The sequence below is a fragment of the Rhinolophus sinicus genome, chromosome 5 (assembly GCF_057876585.1).
Source record: "Rhinolophus sinicus isolate RSI-liver-muscle chromosome 5, RSI-T2T, whole genome shotgun sequence".
NCBI lineage: Eukaryota > Metazoa > Chordata > Mammalia > Chiroptera > Rhinolophidae > Rhinolophus > Rhinolophus sinicus.
In genome coordinates, this window is record NC_142505.1 from 53,669,317 (window position 1) to 53,684,845 (window position 15,529).

The 15,529-nt window shown below is 43.0% G+C and overlaps 1 protein-coding gene across 9 annotated transcripts in view; it reads right to left on the reverse strand.

The window, feature by feature from the left end:
• Positions 1-15,529, reverse strand: part of FHIT (fragile histidine triad diadenosine triphosphatase) — a 1,364,996-nt gene that overhangs the window by 33,361 nt on the left and 1,316,106 nt on the right. The gene's annotated exons all lie outside the window — the stretch shown is intronic.

Genomic DNA, 15,529 nt, shown 5'->3' on the forward strand with positions numbered 1-15,529 from the left:
GACCTAGGAATACTATTATTGGGTATATACCTGAGAGAAATTCTTGCCCACATGCATAAGCATGTTCAAAGCAGCTCTGATTAAAATAGGAAAAATCTGGAAATGACCAACATCCCTCAAAGAGTAGAGGAATAAACTATGATACAGTCATACAATGGAATGTTACAGTGATCAAAATGATTGTTTGATACAGACAGTTAGCCCTTATGGATGTTAAGGAAAAAAAAATTCCCCAAAGATAACATGGAGCATGATGCTTTTTTGTAAAGTTAAAAACAAAAACTCAAAAATATATACATTTTAGGAATGCACAGAGACACCTAAAACTATATAAAGAGAAGGGAAGCAATGGGGACCACGGCATTCAGGATGCTGGACAGGTCAGTGGGGGAGGCAGGAGAAAGGTCTGATATGTGGGCGTATCATGTGGTTAGATGTAGGATATTATCAAAATGGTAGCTTTTGTTTGGGGTGATGATTTGCAGATACTCATTGGTCATTAAACATAACTATTTAAATAACTACATCAAAGCAGTCCATGAATGAAAACAAACAAAAATGACCATCCTTGGGCAACATGTGGGATTACAACACAGGAGGATTGCAGTTTCCTTCACTCTTGGAAATCCAGTTTCCATTCCCGGGGCCTCCATAAGGATTGCAACATGGTAGCATTTGCCATGGAAAAGCATTGAAGTTATTAATTGGATTCCAGATGTCTGAAATTGATGTATCCCTTCACTGAATCCCCCTAGATCTATTTTGGGTATAACACTTCACACAGGAAGCTGTTCTTAATTAAAACTGTGCTGCCTTAGGAGCTTTATGTCTGTGAGACAGTCAGCTAAATGTTCTCCTCTCCATAAATTTGCTCTTATGTCCTATTTCTGAAGCAAAAGTAATACTTGCCTGGATTTTAATAAACATGTCTGCGGTTGTAACATAAATTTCCCATGCTTTCTACATTTCATAATCTCCTTTAGTCCTTTTATGAATATTCTGATCCCCACACCGGGCCTGGGTTTTGAGGGACCTGCTGGTCTATCTCCATTTCTGCTGCTCACCATCAGGGGGCAACGGACAGTGTGCTGATTGCTATTATGTCGGTGCAAATGTAATTGCAGTTTAAAAGGTTAAAAATTGCAAAAGCTGCAATTACTTTTGCACCAACCTAATATTTAGGTAGGAAACACAGACTAGATGTTACAAAAAGCCATTAAGTTCCAAGCTATTCTGCTCCTCTCCCTGTTTAATTTTCGCGATAATTGACTCCACTTCAATTATCTAAAGCCTAGTAGCCAATTTATTAGTCCAAGATCTGCGAGTGTTCCTAATTAGTTACTCAGCCTGTGTCTATCAGATGCCAAAATTTAAAATTTTAAAAATCAGACAAACTAATTGTTTGGCAGTCCAGAGGCAAAACAACCCACTGATTGACTGTCCTTTCATTTTGCAAGTGGTTATTTGGGCTTATTTGGGTGGAGAGAGAGCTCATCTACTTACAAAAGGAGGCAGAGTCAAGACTTACTCCTTCAGCCAAAGGGCAGCTAAATCATGAAAAACAAATACTGCTCTATGGAAAATGGACCCCTGTCCATGGCCAAAGGAGAGATGTTTTCAGTCCAATGACAGGGAGCCTTCTGCTCTAGGGAAATGAAAGCATCAAAGGATGGGAGCCCAAGAATAATGATGGCATAATTATATTGTTGTTCTATTACTAGCGTTATTATTAATTTCTATTGCGCCCTCATTAAGTGCCAGGTACCAAATTCTGGTACAGCAATGTTTTCATGTAATCATTTTAAGAGTGCCACAGTGTTGTCATCTCCATTTTCAGGTGAGGAAGTTAAGGCTCAGAGATGTGGTCTTACAGCTTGTGGAAGGTGGGGCTATAGGGCCCACTCCCACAACCTTCCTTCTCTCTCTCATGTAACAGTATAACAGTATTCAACATCTGCTAAGCAATAGAGACTATTGCTTAAGTTGTAGTATCTAAATCAAAGCACTTTTGCATATAGAATCTCACTGGATTAACTTGGAGCTAGCTAGAGGCATAATATTGTTGTCCCCATTTTACAGAGAAGGAGACAAAGGCCCAGGAAGATTAAGTGAATTGCTTGAGTCTTCCGCAGTCTTAGACTGAAAGTGTCAACATGTTTCTCTACTTAAAAGGACCTTCAAATAAAAATAACGGGTGGCCTGCCTCTAGTTTCTGAATTGGAGAATCACAAATGAAGAGGCATATATACATAGAAGGCCCTCTTATTTAAAAAGCAGAAATTAAATGCTAGGTAACGGTCCAGGGCAGCTTCCGCTCAGTCTCTGACCCTTGCCTTCTAATGCTGTGGTTCTGAGTGATGTGGTCCTTGACACGGCTTTTTTCGGCATGATAGGCTTTTCCTTGCCTTTCACCCTCATCTTTCAACCCTTTGCACCTTACTTAAGTAGCACCAGTTCCTTAAATGACCTGCCTTGTCTCACCACCAGCCTTTTGCACACCCTATTGCCTCTGCATGGAATACATTTCTTCCCCTCCTCCCCCAAGGCTGGACTAGGTGGTCCCTTTGCGTAGCTCCATTTCAGGAACTTTACTGTGTTGTGAGTGCCTTCTCATTTGTCTATCTTTCCCACTAAATTATAGATTCTGTGAAGGCAAAACCATGTCTATTAGCAACATTCAATGTTCCCTAACCCTTCAAAATATCAGTATCACATCATTCACTCCAATACCTTAGCAATGAACTTACAAAACCAGAGCTAGGCACATAGTAGTGTTCACTAAATACTTCTTGCCCAAATAAACCAACTGCATCTGATATTCAGAAGGCTGACACTGTTATAGCCATCCTTAGCTTCAAAGAAAGGTTTGATTATGTTCTCGAAACAAAATGTTATAAAACTAATGCAGGAACAGAGACATACTGTAAGGGACAGAACAAAATGAAATTTCTTTGTAGCCTTCATCAATCTGAAATTTAACTATATTTACTTAATACATTTTTATGTTACAGTAAACTTATGCAGAATCTGAGTAGAAAGCCAAACTTTGGGTGTAGAAAGCCTACTCTTTGCCCATGGATCCCCAATGGCATTTCCCTCTTTCAAGGATAACTGGAGAGAAGACCAAGTAGCAAGTAGAGAGGTAAATGAAAGGCACATATGCCTGCTCAGAGGTCAGCTTCCTACCTGATTTGTTCCCCATAATTAATGACATTTTCATTGTTCTAGGGGCTGGATAATCACCAAGGAAGCTGACCTCTTGTTGTCCTTTGAAGGAGAAGTTTGAGAGAAAATGGAAACAGTTTAGAGCACAGGCTGTGGTGTGGAGTACATTTTGGGTGGGCAGTGTGTGCCCATGGCCAAATCCCCCTCCTGAGCTGGCCTCGCAGTGTCACCCACAGACCTTCCCCTGGGTGAGGTGGGCATGAGCACCCCACCCTGCAGGAGACTTGGCACGATGCCTGCAGGTTTCTACAGATTTCCTTCTCATCGTGGGCACTCTTCTACGTGGCTTCCTAATTGTATATGTGCACAGTCTGTATCAAATGCAGTTTCTTTTGCCTCTGCTCACTATGTACTACATTTTTAATCAGTATATATAATTACTTACCACAAGCTGCCAGGCCAGATTTTCTGAGCATTGGTCTAATTAACTTAAGCTTGATAATTATGTCTCAGATACCATAGCAGTACACATGGAATTTTCAGATTATGCCTCCAGCTTATTTGATTCCAATAACATGTTCTCTCCAGCAGTGGGTTACTTTTGATTTTTTTTTTTTTTTTTAATAAATGGACATCTGATAATTATTTAGGTTTCAAAGTTTCACCCCAAACAAAATCACTCTACTATTTAAGACAGCTTCTCAAGTAATTAACACAGACTGAACGGAAATAGTAGGTTTCTGTGTATTTTTACACACACAGCTCTGTTTGTACTAATAATATAAGCTCAGACTGAGGAAATATTGAATAGAGAGTATGGTGCTCAAATGGCCGTTCCTTCTGTGTCGGGTGGTCTGTGCTTTGCCTTTGTATTCACATTTCCTTTTGGGTTGATGAAAAATGAGAGAAAAGGAGAAGCAACAGAAACAGAGAGCCTCTAAGACTTGTAAGTGAGCAGATCAGCTTCTGGTTGAATTAGGGTGTGATCAATTCCCGCGCAAATAATAACCAGTTCACTGAGGGCTTGCTGTGTGCTAGACACTGTGGTACGTGACTTGTGGGGATTATCTCATCAATCACCCCAACAATGCGAAGTGATAGGTATGTGTTATAGGCTGAATTATTTCCCCCCAAAAGATATATTGAAGCCCTAACCCCTGTTGCTCAAAATGTAACCTTGTTTGGAAATAGGGCTTCTATAGAGATAATCAAGTTAAAATTAAAATAAGGTCATTAGAGTGGGTCCTCCTCCAGGAAGACTGGTGTTCTTGTACAGAAAAGAAATTAGGACTCATGTGAAGATGCGGGCAGAGATCCGGGTGATGGGTCCACAAATGAAGCAACGCCAGACATTGCCAGAAAACCACCATGAGCTAGAAAACAGGCTGGGAAAGGATTCTCCCTCACTTCCCTCTGAAGGAACCATTCCTGTCCATATCTTGATCTCAAAATTATAGCTTTGAGAACTGGGAGATGACATATTTTCATGGTTTAAGCTACCCAGTTTGCGGTACTTTGATAAGGCAGGCCCAGAAAACTCACAGAGTATGCGTTCCTCTACTCCCCATTTTACAGAAGCCAAGCCTCAGGAAAGCTATGTGATGTGTTCAAGGACACACAGCTGTCCCACGGCAGGGATAGAGTCTACCCCTGGGCGTTCCTGACTCCCAAGCTACCACCCTAGACCTCACCTGTGCCCCTGCCCCAGTGCTTCTGCCCAGCAGGGTGAAGAGAATCAATGCAACAAGTCCCCGAAGGCTGACACACTGAACAATTTCCTGCTTCTCAATTAAGAGTAACACTGAGGTGATCGCTGTTTCAAAATTTATATACAGCTTCTTTCATCTGAAACAAAAAATGACTGCTAGAAATGCCTACTTCCTAATTTCTGAATGAAAGCAATTGTTTTAAAGGCAGCAGTGTTATTTTGTTCTCTTTTCACCTCTAACATAAGAGAATAATGGGTCAAGATATTGCTTGCCCATTAGGAAAGGTATTAAGGGGAAAATGACAAATAAAATAGCACACCTCAAAGAATAGAATTGGAGAAGGAAGGATAGGTAGCCTTCCCCAAGATATCATAACTGATGGAAAGAGCAAGAGAGAGAGCACGCCTGCTCCATAAAGGCCCCACACATGGAATGAGAATAATTCTTGGGACCTTGGTCCAGGAACAAAAGCATAGGAATAAGAAGACAAACAAAAACAAATCAAGACAAATCTCCAAGAATGTCTACTGGAATGAATCTGAAAGAAGCTTGACCCCAGACACAGGAAGGAAGCTCATATCCATTGAGGGCCTATTCCATCTGGTGCGTGCATGACAGTAAAAGCCATTCAGTTCCCCCAAGATGCTTGTGAAGTAGAAGCTATCACCCCCACTTTACAGGAAACGGGCTCTGAGCAGTGAACAAATTAGCTCCAGGTCAACTGCCTCCCTGGTCCAGCAAATCCATGGCAGTCCCTGCACAACATGACAATGCAAAAGGGTTGTCCTTGAGACACTAAGGAAGAGTCGAAAGGAGAACTGCCCTCCCCTGGGTAGACTAGTAGTGTCGCTATGGCAATGGGTATGGGAGCACCAGCTCACACTTCAAACATGGCCTTCTCATCACTGAGAGTTTGCACAAATTACACCTAAAGTCCTCTAGAAGAGTTCTTATCATTCTGAGCCATGTCAGCACCTTTGAGAGTCTGATCAAAGCAATGATCCCTTCCCCTAGAAAAAGTATACATGCGCGCACACACACACACACACACATTTACTTGATGTGAAATTTCCCTGGGGGATCCATGCGTCACAACTTTAGAACTCACAAAAGATACTTACGTCCCAATGAGCCCGGCAATGTCATGACACTATTAAAACATATAATGTGCCATGGCACACCTTGATCTGGAAAGTTCCTCTTCTCAGTCACTGGCTTGTATTTCTATGTTACTACATCTGTCTCCACCACAGTTGGGGAGCTCTGCTGTGCTTTGTTCCCCTTTATTCACCTCGCACATCAGTGCCCCTTACAGAATAGGCATAAAGTGAATGTTGAGTGAATGTGCAGTCAGAAGACTACCCTTGAACCAAGCCAGAAGACCTGGACTTGAGGCCCAGCCTTCCCGGTGGGTCATGTTGCTTCCACTCCTTGATTCTTGCTTTCCTCCACTATGCTATTAAATGGCAATCATGCCATGGCTAGCCCTCCTATTTCTGACGAGTTGTGGAAGGAACATAAACAATACAAGTGAAAGCGATTCCTAAGAGTAACGCCTGTTCAATAGTGAGCACCTATTGTGTGCAGACATGGTTTTACTCACTCTCTATATAAAGTCATTAATCCTCCTGTGCACTGTAGGAGGCTGGTACTGCTAATATCCCTCATCTCATGCACGGGCTAGGTGAGCCGAGACAGGTCTGGGAACAGGTATGAGCAGGCACAGAGCTGGGTGCAAACGCCAGGTGGTGCCAGCGCTGGGCCTCCTGATGCCCTGTGTACTGTCTCCCTCTAAGCTAGGCAGTGCCATACAGATGTCTGAATGGGTAATAACAAGAAGGCAAAAGGTCTCTGTAGACCCTCTATTAACATGATGGAGCTGGAAAGGGTTTGAGGGATGCTAGAACCAGACTACTGGAAGAGCTCAGTATTATATCCGCAACCGGCTCGCGTGTCAAACCTCCAGGAATGAACCTTAGCATCTCTGGCAGAGCCACACTGGCTTCTGATGTAGCCCTTTTGTGAAAGACAATTACCTGCCCTGCCTCCACCTTTCCTTTCCCCCAGACATTGCCCAAAACACCAAGTTCAGCCCTGCAGGGGCCAGCCAATACAATGGGAGAGAAGCAGCAGATTCCTGGAGGACACTGGGGGTTCGGAAGTAGAGGACCGAGGCCCTTTCTAAAGGCTGTTAGATACACATATACCTTCTGTGCTGGCCAAAACAAACACACCTGCAGGCTATTCAGCGGTGGCTCACCTGCCTGTGACCGCTCAGCTCATGCCACACCACACACTGTCCGCTGTTTCCCACTTCAAACAATGCCCCTTTCCCTCCTCTAATCTTTTGTCTGAGAGTTCCCACTTGTACAGTTTTCAAGGGGAACACAACCCAGATGTATCTTGGATGAAATTCCAAATATTCTGTAAACCTTATCTTCACTCCCGAGCAGTCGAATGGCAGTAGTTAATGTATAGGCTGGGGACAGAGCAGTGACCAAGCCCTAATCCTGTCCTCTCAGAGCTCAAGGCCCAGGTGGGACACCCAGACACTAATTTGGCACCTACAGAAAGTGAGAAAAGTGCTGTGATGGGGAAAATCTGGGCAGCTGTGGGAATACTGATGGGGGGTGACTAATCCAGTCTGGAGAAGAGGGGTATGCTGGGATCCGAAACGCTGAATATCTTCCCTGCCTTTATGACAAAAATCCAAGATACCACACTAAGCACAATGCTAAGTGCCTGCATGCCTCACCTCACTTAATTTAAGACATTTTGTAACACTGCTTAGACCATTTCCCCCACCAATGGTTCTTCTCTTAGCTAGCTCCTCTGGGCCTGACCTTGAATGTAACCTCTTAAAAGAGCATTGCTGGCCCACCTTAAGTTGCGTGACCCCCTCCAGTCCCACCGTAGTGTGTTTTCCTCAGTGGGTGGCGGTCTGCAGCCTTGCTACTCTGAGTGTGGACCACAGATAACATCATGAGGCGGCTTGTTAGAGACTCAGAGTCTTAGGCTCCAGCCCAGGTGAATCTTAAGCTCATGAAAGCTGCCTTGTCCTGTGCAGACGCCACTTGCCCCATGCAGCTCTTGGGCTCTTAAACTGTGGCTAGTCTGAGCTGAGATGGACTATAAGTATAGAACACACACCAGATTTTGAAGACTTACTGGAAACCAAAATGTGAAATTTCTCATTAATTGTTTTATATTGATTACTTATTGAAATGATATTTGGGATATTTTGAGTTAAAATATATTAAAATAATTTTATCTGCTTTTTTTGTGTGTTTTTTTCCTTAAAAAAAAAAACATGGCTACTATAAAGTTTAGAATTACGTGTGTGGCTCACATTGCGTTTATATTGGCTAGGGCTGCTTTAAAATGTGAGAAGCGCTATCTAGGATAATGGTCATGAATGAGTGCTGGCAAATCACAGCCCATGGGACAAAGCTGGCCCAATCCCTGTTTTAGTAAATAAACTTTCCTTGGAACACAGTCATGCTCACTTATTACATATTGTCTGTGATGGCTGTTGTGCTACAAGAGCAGAAGTTAGTAGGTGCCATAGAAACTGAATAGCCTGCAGAGCCTAAAATATTCACCATCTGGCACTTTACAGAAAAAAGTTTGCCAACCCCTAGTAAGAGCATTGGTTCCAGAGTCGGATTGCGTGGCTCAAAATTGTGGCCCTACTACTTTTCAGTATAAGTAAGATAGGGCAAGTTATTTTATGTCTGTGCCTTAATTTCCGTGTCTGAAAATAAGGATAAAAGTGCCTTCCTTACAGAGCTGTTACAGAGATTAAATCAGTTGATACATGTGCAGTTCTTTCAGTAGTGCCTTGGACATACTCCTAGTAGGTTCTCAATAAACATTAGCCATCATTGCTGTTATTGCTAGCAATTATCACAAGTTATAATTACGCATTTTTGCTGTTACCGTTTTTCTTATGTATTGTCCTGCCAGATTAAAAATGCCAGGATAGCAGGGATATTTTCTTGTTCCAGCTGTTTAACTGGGCACAGTTTCTGGCGCATAGTAGAGATTTCATGAATATTTGTGGAATGAATGAGGTGCCGAAGAAAGTCATTTGCCTAAGGCTACTTGGCCAATAAGTGGGCAGGGCTTGGACCTGCTTCTTTCTGCTCCTGAGCTCTTTGCCGCTCCTGCGACATCAAGTGTGGTGTCTAGTGACATCCACATCACCTGGGAGCTTGTTGGAAATGCAAAATCTTAGGCTCCACCCCAGACCGACTGAATCAAAAGCTCTATTTTAACAAGAACTCCAAGAGACTAATGGACACGTTAGAGTTTGAAAAGCGCTACTGTGGACTATAATTCCCAGTTAAGACACATCTGCTTATTCACACAATGAGTAATTCATGGAGTAACATCAGTCTTCCCACCTAGCACTCTGTTTCAACCCCCTAATACCCGAGCTAATGATTTCTGTTCACCCCATGAGGGCCTGAGGGTGTCCAGGTTCTGCAGTAAATGTCACTGTGCTGTGTCAGAAACTGTCCTTTCTCCTACCAAGTTCAAACCACTGCAACGCTGGGGTGACCTCTTTGCACAGAACTCTGCTTAACCTTCCACACCAGCGTTTGGTGACCAAGCTCCAGCGGATATAGGGGGATCTGAAAATCCACTCCCAGAAAATTTCCTCCTGGGCGTTTGCCTCAGTGAATCGGTTCTCCTGTGCGTTTGAGATACCAGTGGTTGCACCACCAAAATATACAATCCACCCCGAAATGTAATAGCTCAGGCACCTTTCTTTTTGATTCTCCAAATGAAAGCAAATCATCCCTTACTCATAATACAAACCAATTAAAATTCTACCCACACTGACTATTTTTCTTGCTGCCTGGCTCCGAGGTCCTCCACTCTTCACCTAACTATTTGCTTAGAAATGGCACCTCAGAGAATGAGGATGTTTAAAATGAACACAAATCTTACAATAGATTCCCATTTGTCACAGCAAGAAGTTTCAAATTGTGGTCATCAGATGAACATTTGAAATTAGAAAAAGACTGATTAGCATAATTCTTAAAGGTCTGAACTCTAAACTCACAGATGGCCTCGGAGAGGACTGATGGCACATAAAGGAGATTAGGATAAATCTAATTAGTTAAGGGGTGTTCCCGTTTCTCAAGTCAAGTGGTGAGCAGTGGAGAAGAAGTGATGGATGGGCAGATAGATATAATGAAGCCCTGTTAAAGTCTTTCTGATTCTCATTTACCATGATGGAGCACATTACCCCATTAACGGTTCTGTGAACTAACACAGCCAAAGTTTGATGCTATGACCTCGAAAATGAATCGGAATTGCCTGCCTGGCTCTTTACATGTATCCACAGGATTTAAATGAGCCTGAAAACTCTGGATGCCCACTGAGGAGCCATGCCCGCAGTGTGGGCTGGAAGGCCCCTTCAGGAACAGGCCTTCCTCCTAGCTGGTTACTAAAGACACTCAGGCAGAGCCCCACAGATTTTCAGCTCCCACTGTTCTACAGCTTGAATTTCCTAGGAAATGTGCTCCGGTTTGCCCAGGTACCCGATGTGACGTGCTGACATAGACTGCTGTTGTTCTCTTCATTGGAGATGATGGCTGCACATTATCCCATCACATGCTGATTAGGGACCTAACGGCAGGGTCTGAGGAAGAAAAGTGGCAAGACAGGGCTCCTTTCTTGAGAGGCTCATGACTCAGTGACAGAGATGTGAGATAAATGACAGTACAGTACGTTCCACAGGCTAGGTGCAAAAGGAGGACTGGACCGGCTTCAACAGCTCAGGGAACAGAGTGGAAACAGTGGTTGTCCATCAGTCAAAAATCATGGGAAGACGTGGAACTCACATGGCATTTGAAAAAAGGTCCACCTCTCCCTGGATGACCACAACCACCTCCTAAATATGTCCTTGCTTCTACTTTTGAGCCACGACAGTCCAGCATCATTTAAAAATATCAATCAGATCTTTTGACCCTCTCCAATAATAATCAGAGCTGACACTTATTGTGAGCACTGCTGTGCACTCAGCATTGATCTAAGCACACGCACACGTTATTTCATTCAATCTCCACAATTGCCCTGTGCACTATGTACAAGTATCTTCCTTATATTACACGAGGAGATTGAAGCACCAAAAGGCTACCTGGGACCAGAAGTAGAAGAATTTAAGACAAGGCATCCTGCCTTCAGCGAGACTATAGTAGTACGACTCCCCTATTTATGGCTCCATGGGTGTTCCTTTTTGGCCTCACCATATCCGGAGTTCTTATGTGGGGAGCAGGACTAGAGACCCCGCATGACACCCTGCATGACAAACACCTTAGTTATAGCTCCCCCACCCACTTCAGTCTTTCTAGTAAATACAACTAAACATCTAGCGGGTTACTCAAGCCAAATACTAGGACTCTTTAGCTTCTGAGCCCCCATATTCAACTGCATCAACAAAATCTACCTGATGTGTTTCCAGGACACATTGCCAAATGGCCTAGTTCATTCCACCTCCACTGTCCCATTATCCCTGTCATAACCCACTGTGATAACCTAATTGATCCCCTTGCTTGCACTCTGACCTCCTTTCAACCCAGCCAGAGTGAGCCTTGTAAAACTTAGATCATGTCGTTTCCTTGTCTAAGACCCTCCGACTCCAATCTTATACTAGGCCCATAAGACCTGTAGGCCACTGCCTGTGTCGGTCACAGCTTCTCTGTTGCTGTCCAGAGTGCCTGGCCCACTGGCCTTCCTGTTTCCTGAGTGTGCCAAGCTCTTCCTGGACCTATGGCTTTGGAAATCACTATTTATTCTGCTTGGAAAACTCTGACCCCAGGTTTCTCCAGACTTGCCTCTTGTCCTTGAGGGATCAGGTGAAATGTTACTTTCTTGGTGAAGCCTTTTCTGACACCTCCATCCAAATGCATTTGTTCCTGTGCAGATACTTTTATCATATTACCCTGTTTTATTTCCTCTCACTCTCTGAGATGGTCTGTGTTTATGTGTTTACTTGTTTTTGTCTGTCTTTCCCACTAGAGTAATCTCTGAAGGTTTGAAGGCCTGGGCCTGATCTGGCTTGTTCACGACTATATGCTCCAGTGCCTGGAACTTTGAGGGGGATCAGGAGCATTTACTGAATGAAGAACAGCATTTGTTTCTATGCTAACAAAATGCAAATGCAGGAGGTAAGATTAAAGACAGATGAAATGCTGCGACTCCAATCCTACAGGTAGTGGGGGGGAGGGGATAAACAACAAAAGGGGAGGGAACTTCCAGAAACTGAGAGGAAGTCTAACGTTTTTTCATTTGTTGAGTGACTGTTACCCATATGGCCTTTGGGATACACAGGTGAACAAAACAGCCATGACCCCTGTCCTTATGGAGCATGTATTGTAGCATGTTGTTTAAATTTTTCATCCCCATTTTAGGATCAGGAAGGAGGTACGCAAAAAAAATAAATAAATAAATAAAAATTTAAAAAAATTCCCGCAAAGATTTGGGGCTCTGTAGGCCATACCGTCTATGTCACAAATATTCAACTCTGCTGTTGCAGTGTGACAGCAGCCATAGACAGTGCACAAACATGGCTGTGTTTCAGTCAGCCTTTCTTTACAAACACAAGCAGCATGTCTGATTTGGCATGTGGGCCATAATTTGACAACCCTAGGGATAGGATCTTCTTTTGTAGGAAGTTCTTTAGGTCTATTACACAGAAAAGTAGGCTTCGGTTGAATCATAAGGGTCTTGGGTAGAAATGTATAGGTTATTTTTTCCCTAAATCCTCTCTCAAGCTCTTAGAAGACAATCAATAGACCTGAGCTATAGATCTGAGGTTCCTGTCTTCTGTTTTACTTTGCCCCACTAATCTTTTGTAAGAAACCTCACAATCATATGGAGTTGAGTGTATTTACCCTGATGAAGAATAACTGAAAATAGCTAGTGCACATACTACACAGTGAGCCTGCCCTCACACTTACACCACGGTCAGAAAGGAAGAGGACGGGGGGGCATTGGTTAGTGATACCCATCTGAGTGTAAGCTAAGAGCTTGGCATCACCATGACGTCAGCCAGGGAGGAGAGCAGCCTCCGAGTTTGCGTCCCTTCGTGAAATATCTGCCATTTAGTTGTTGGCTCATTAGCTTGGACATAGGAAAGGATTTCTGGAAAGAAGATGTCATCACTGTGTGCCACTCCTGCTCTGGGGTGCTTTCTGAAACAACGACTGTGATGAGAAAAGTAAATATTGTTAAGGAGAGAGGGACAGTTGTTCTGGAAAGTCACCAAGGCCAAGCTCTGAGAAGCAGAAGCCAAGAGAATCACAGCTTCACGTCCATGAGTCATTCATTCCTGGGCTTTCTCCATGGATTCCCTTTGTGGTGATTGTCTGCCCGGTTTCCAGGGAGCCTTCAATTCCAATACTGAGCACAGATGATTTATCCTATGGGCCACATTTGCTCCAGCACCATTAACGTAAATAAGTCTTTAGTCATGTGAGGAAGGCAGAAAGTGGTGTATGGCTTCACTTCACGAAAACATCATTCTTTCAACACACCAGTTTCTCCTGTATATGAACTTAAATTGCCCAAATATGCACTAACATTACTACAGAACAATAAGAGGCCTAGATATATTGATCTAGGCATCAACTGAGTCAGCATGGCTTTCACACCAAGAAACACTCACATCAGTGCCTCTCCCCACAGGGGCCATAATTCTTTCTCCTCCACTTGTGTTGCAGCTTGACCTGAAATGCACAACAGGCCCGTGACCATCAGCTCATCCAGCAGAGAACACATCTCTTCAGGTCCTTGCTGTCTTCCCAGCTCCCAGCACTTCACAGTGCTCCAATAGACACGTGAGGAGTAAAACAAATACAGTCAATTCCCGTCCCATCAGTGAACAAGAACTCTGAAATGCATGGTCACAGGGACACAGTTCGTGCCCATCTCTGCAGGAAGAGGAATCAAACTTATGTGGAACTGCTGTTAGGCAGCAGGCAGGCTATCTAGTGGCTTTCACCTGCCATGTCACTGAATGCTCTTGGCATCCCTGCAAAGTAGGTATTTTTAAGCAATATTTTATAGACACTCTTATCTCCTCAAATGGAGACACCACTATTCACACTGAAATGCTCTGGTGGGGATTCACCAGCATACACGGTGCACAAGGTCCCCACTCAGCCTAGGGTATGACACATAGGGCTCAATGAATGACAGCCGTGGGTATTACTACTGCTTATTCCTTGTTACAGATGAAGAAATAGAGGCTCAGTGGGATACAGTGACCAGTCCAAGCTACAAAATATGGCACAGCTAGGGTTTGGAGCCAATGTGAAGGACCTATATGCTGAAAACCATAAGACATTTTTAAAAGAAATTGAAGAAGACACAAAGAAATGGAAAAACATTCCACGATCATGGATTGGAAGAATCAGCATAGCTAAAATGGCCATATTACCCAAAACAATATACACATTTAATGCAATCCCCATAAAAATCCCAATGGCATTTTTAAAAGAAAAAGAACAAAAAAATCATCATATTTGTATGGAAGCACAAGAGACCCCAAATAGCCAGAGCAATCCTAAGAAAAAAGAACAATACTGGAGGTATCACACTCCCTGACTTTAGCTTATACTACAGGGCAACAATAATCAAAATAGCATGGTATTGGCAGAAAAATAGACACGTAGACCAAAGGAATAGAATTGAGAACTCAGAAATAAAACCCCATAAATATGGACAGATAATTTTTGACAAAGAAGCAAAAAGTATACAATGGAGAAAAGACAGCCTCTTCAATAAATGGTGCTGGGAGAATTGGAAAGCCACGTGCAAAAGAATGAAACTGGACTGCTATCTGTCACCATGTACCAAAATTAATTCAAAATGGATCAAAGACTTAAGCATAAGACCTGAAACAATAAACTGCACAGAAGAAAACATAGGTACTACACTTATGGACCTTGGGTTCAAAGAGTATTTTATGAATTTGACTCCAAAGGCAAGGGAAGTAAAAACTAAAATGAATGGGACTATATGAAACTTAAAAGCTTCTGCACAGCAAAAGAAACCATCGACAAAATAAAGAGGCAACCAACTGAATGGGAGAAGATTTTTGCAAACAGTGCCCCCGAAAAGGGGCTAATATCCAAAATATACAAGGAACTCATACATCTCAACAACAAAAAAACAAACAACCCAATTGAAAAATGGGCAGAGGACCTGAAGAGACATTTCTCCAAAGAGGACATACAAATGGCAAATAGGCATGAAAAAAATGCTGAACATCACTAATCATCAGAGAAATGCAAATCAAAACCACAATGAGATATCACCTCACCCCAGTCAGAATGGCTATCATCAACAAGACAAATAGTAACAAGTGTTGGAGAGGCTGTGGAGAAAAAGGAACCCTCATACACTGTTGGTGGGAATGCAGATTGTTGCAGCCGCTATGGAAGGCAGTGTGGAGGTTCCTCAAAAAATTAAGAATAGAATTACCATGTGACCCAGCAATCTCTCTCCTGGGTATCTACCCAAAATATCTGAAAACATTTATTCATAAAGACACGTTTGCTCCTATGTTCATTGCAGTTTTATTTATTGTGGCCAAAACATGGAAACAACCAGAAGGTCCTTCGATAGATGAATGGATA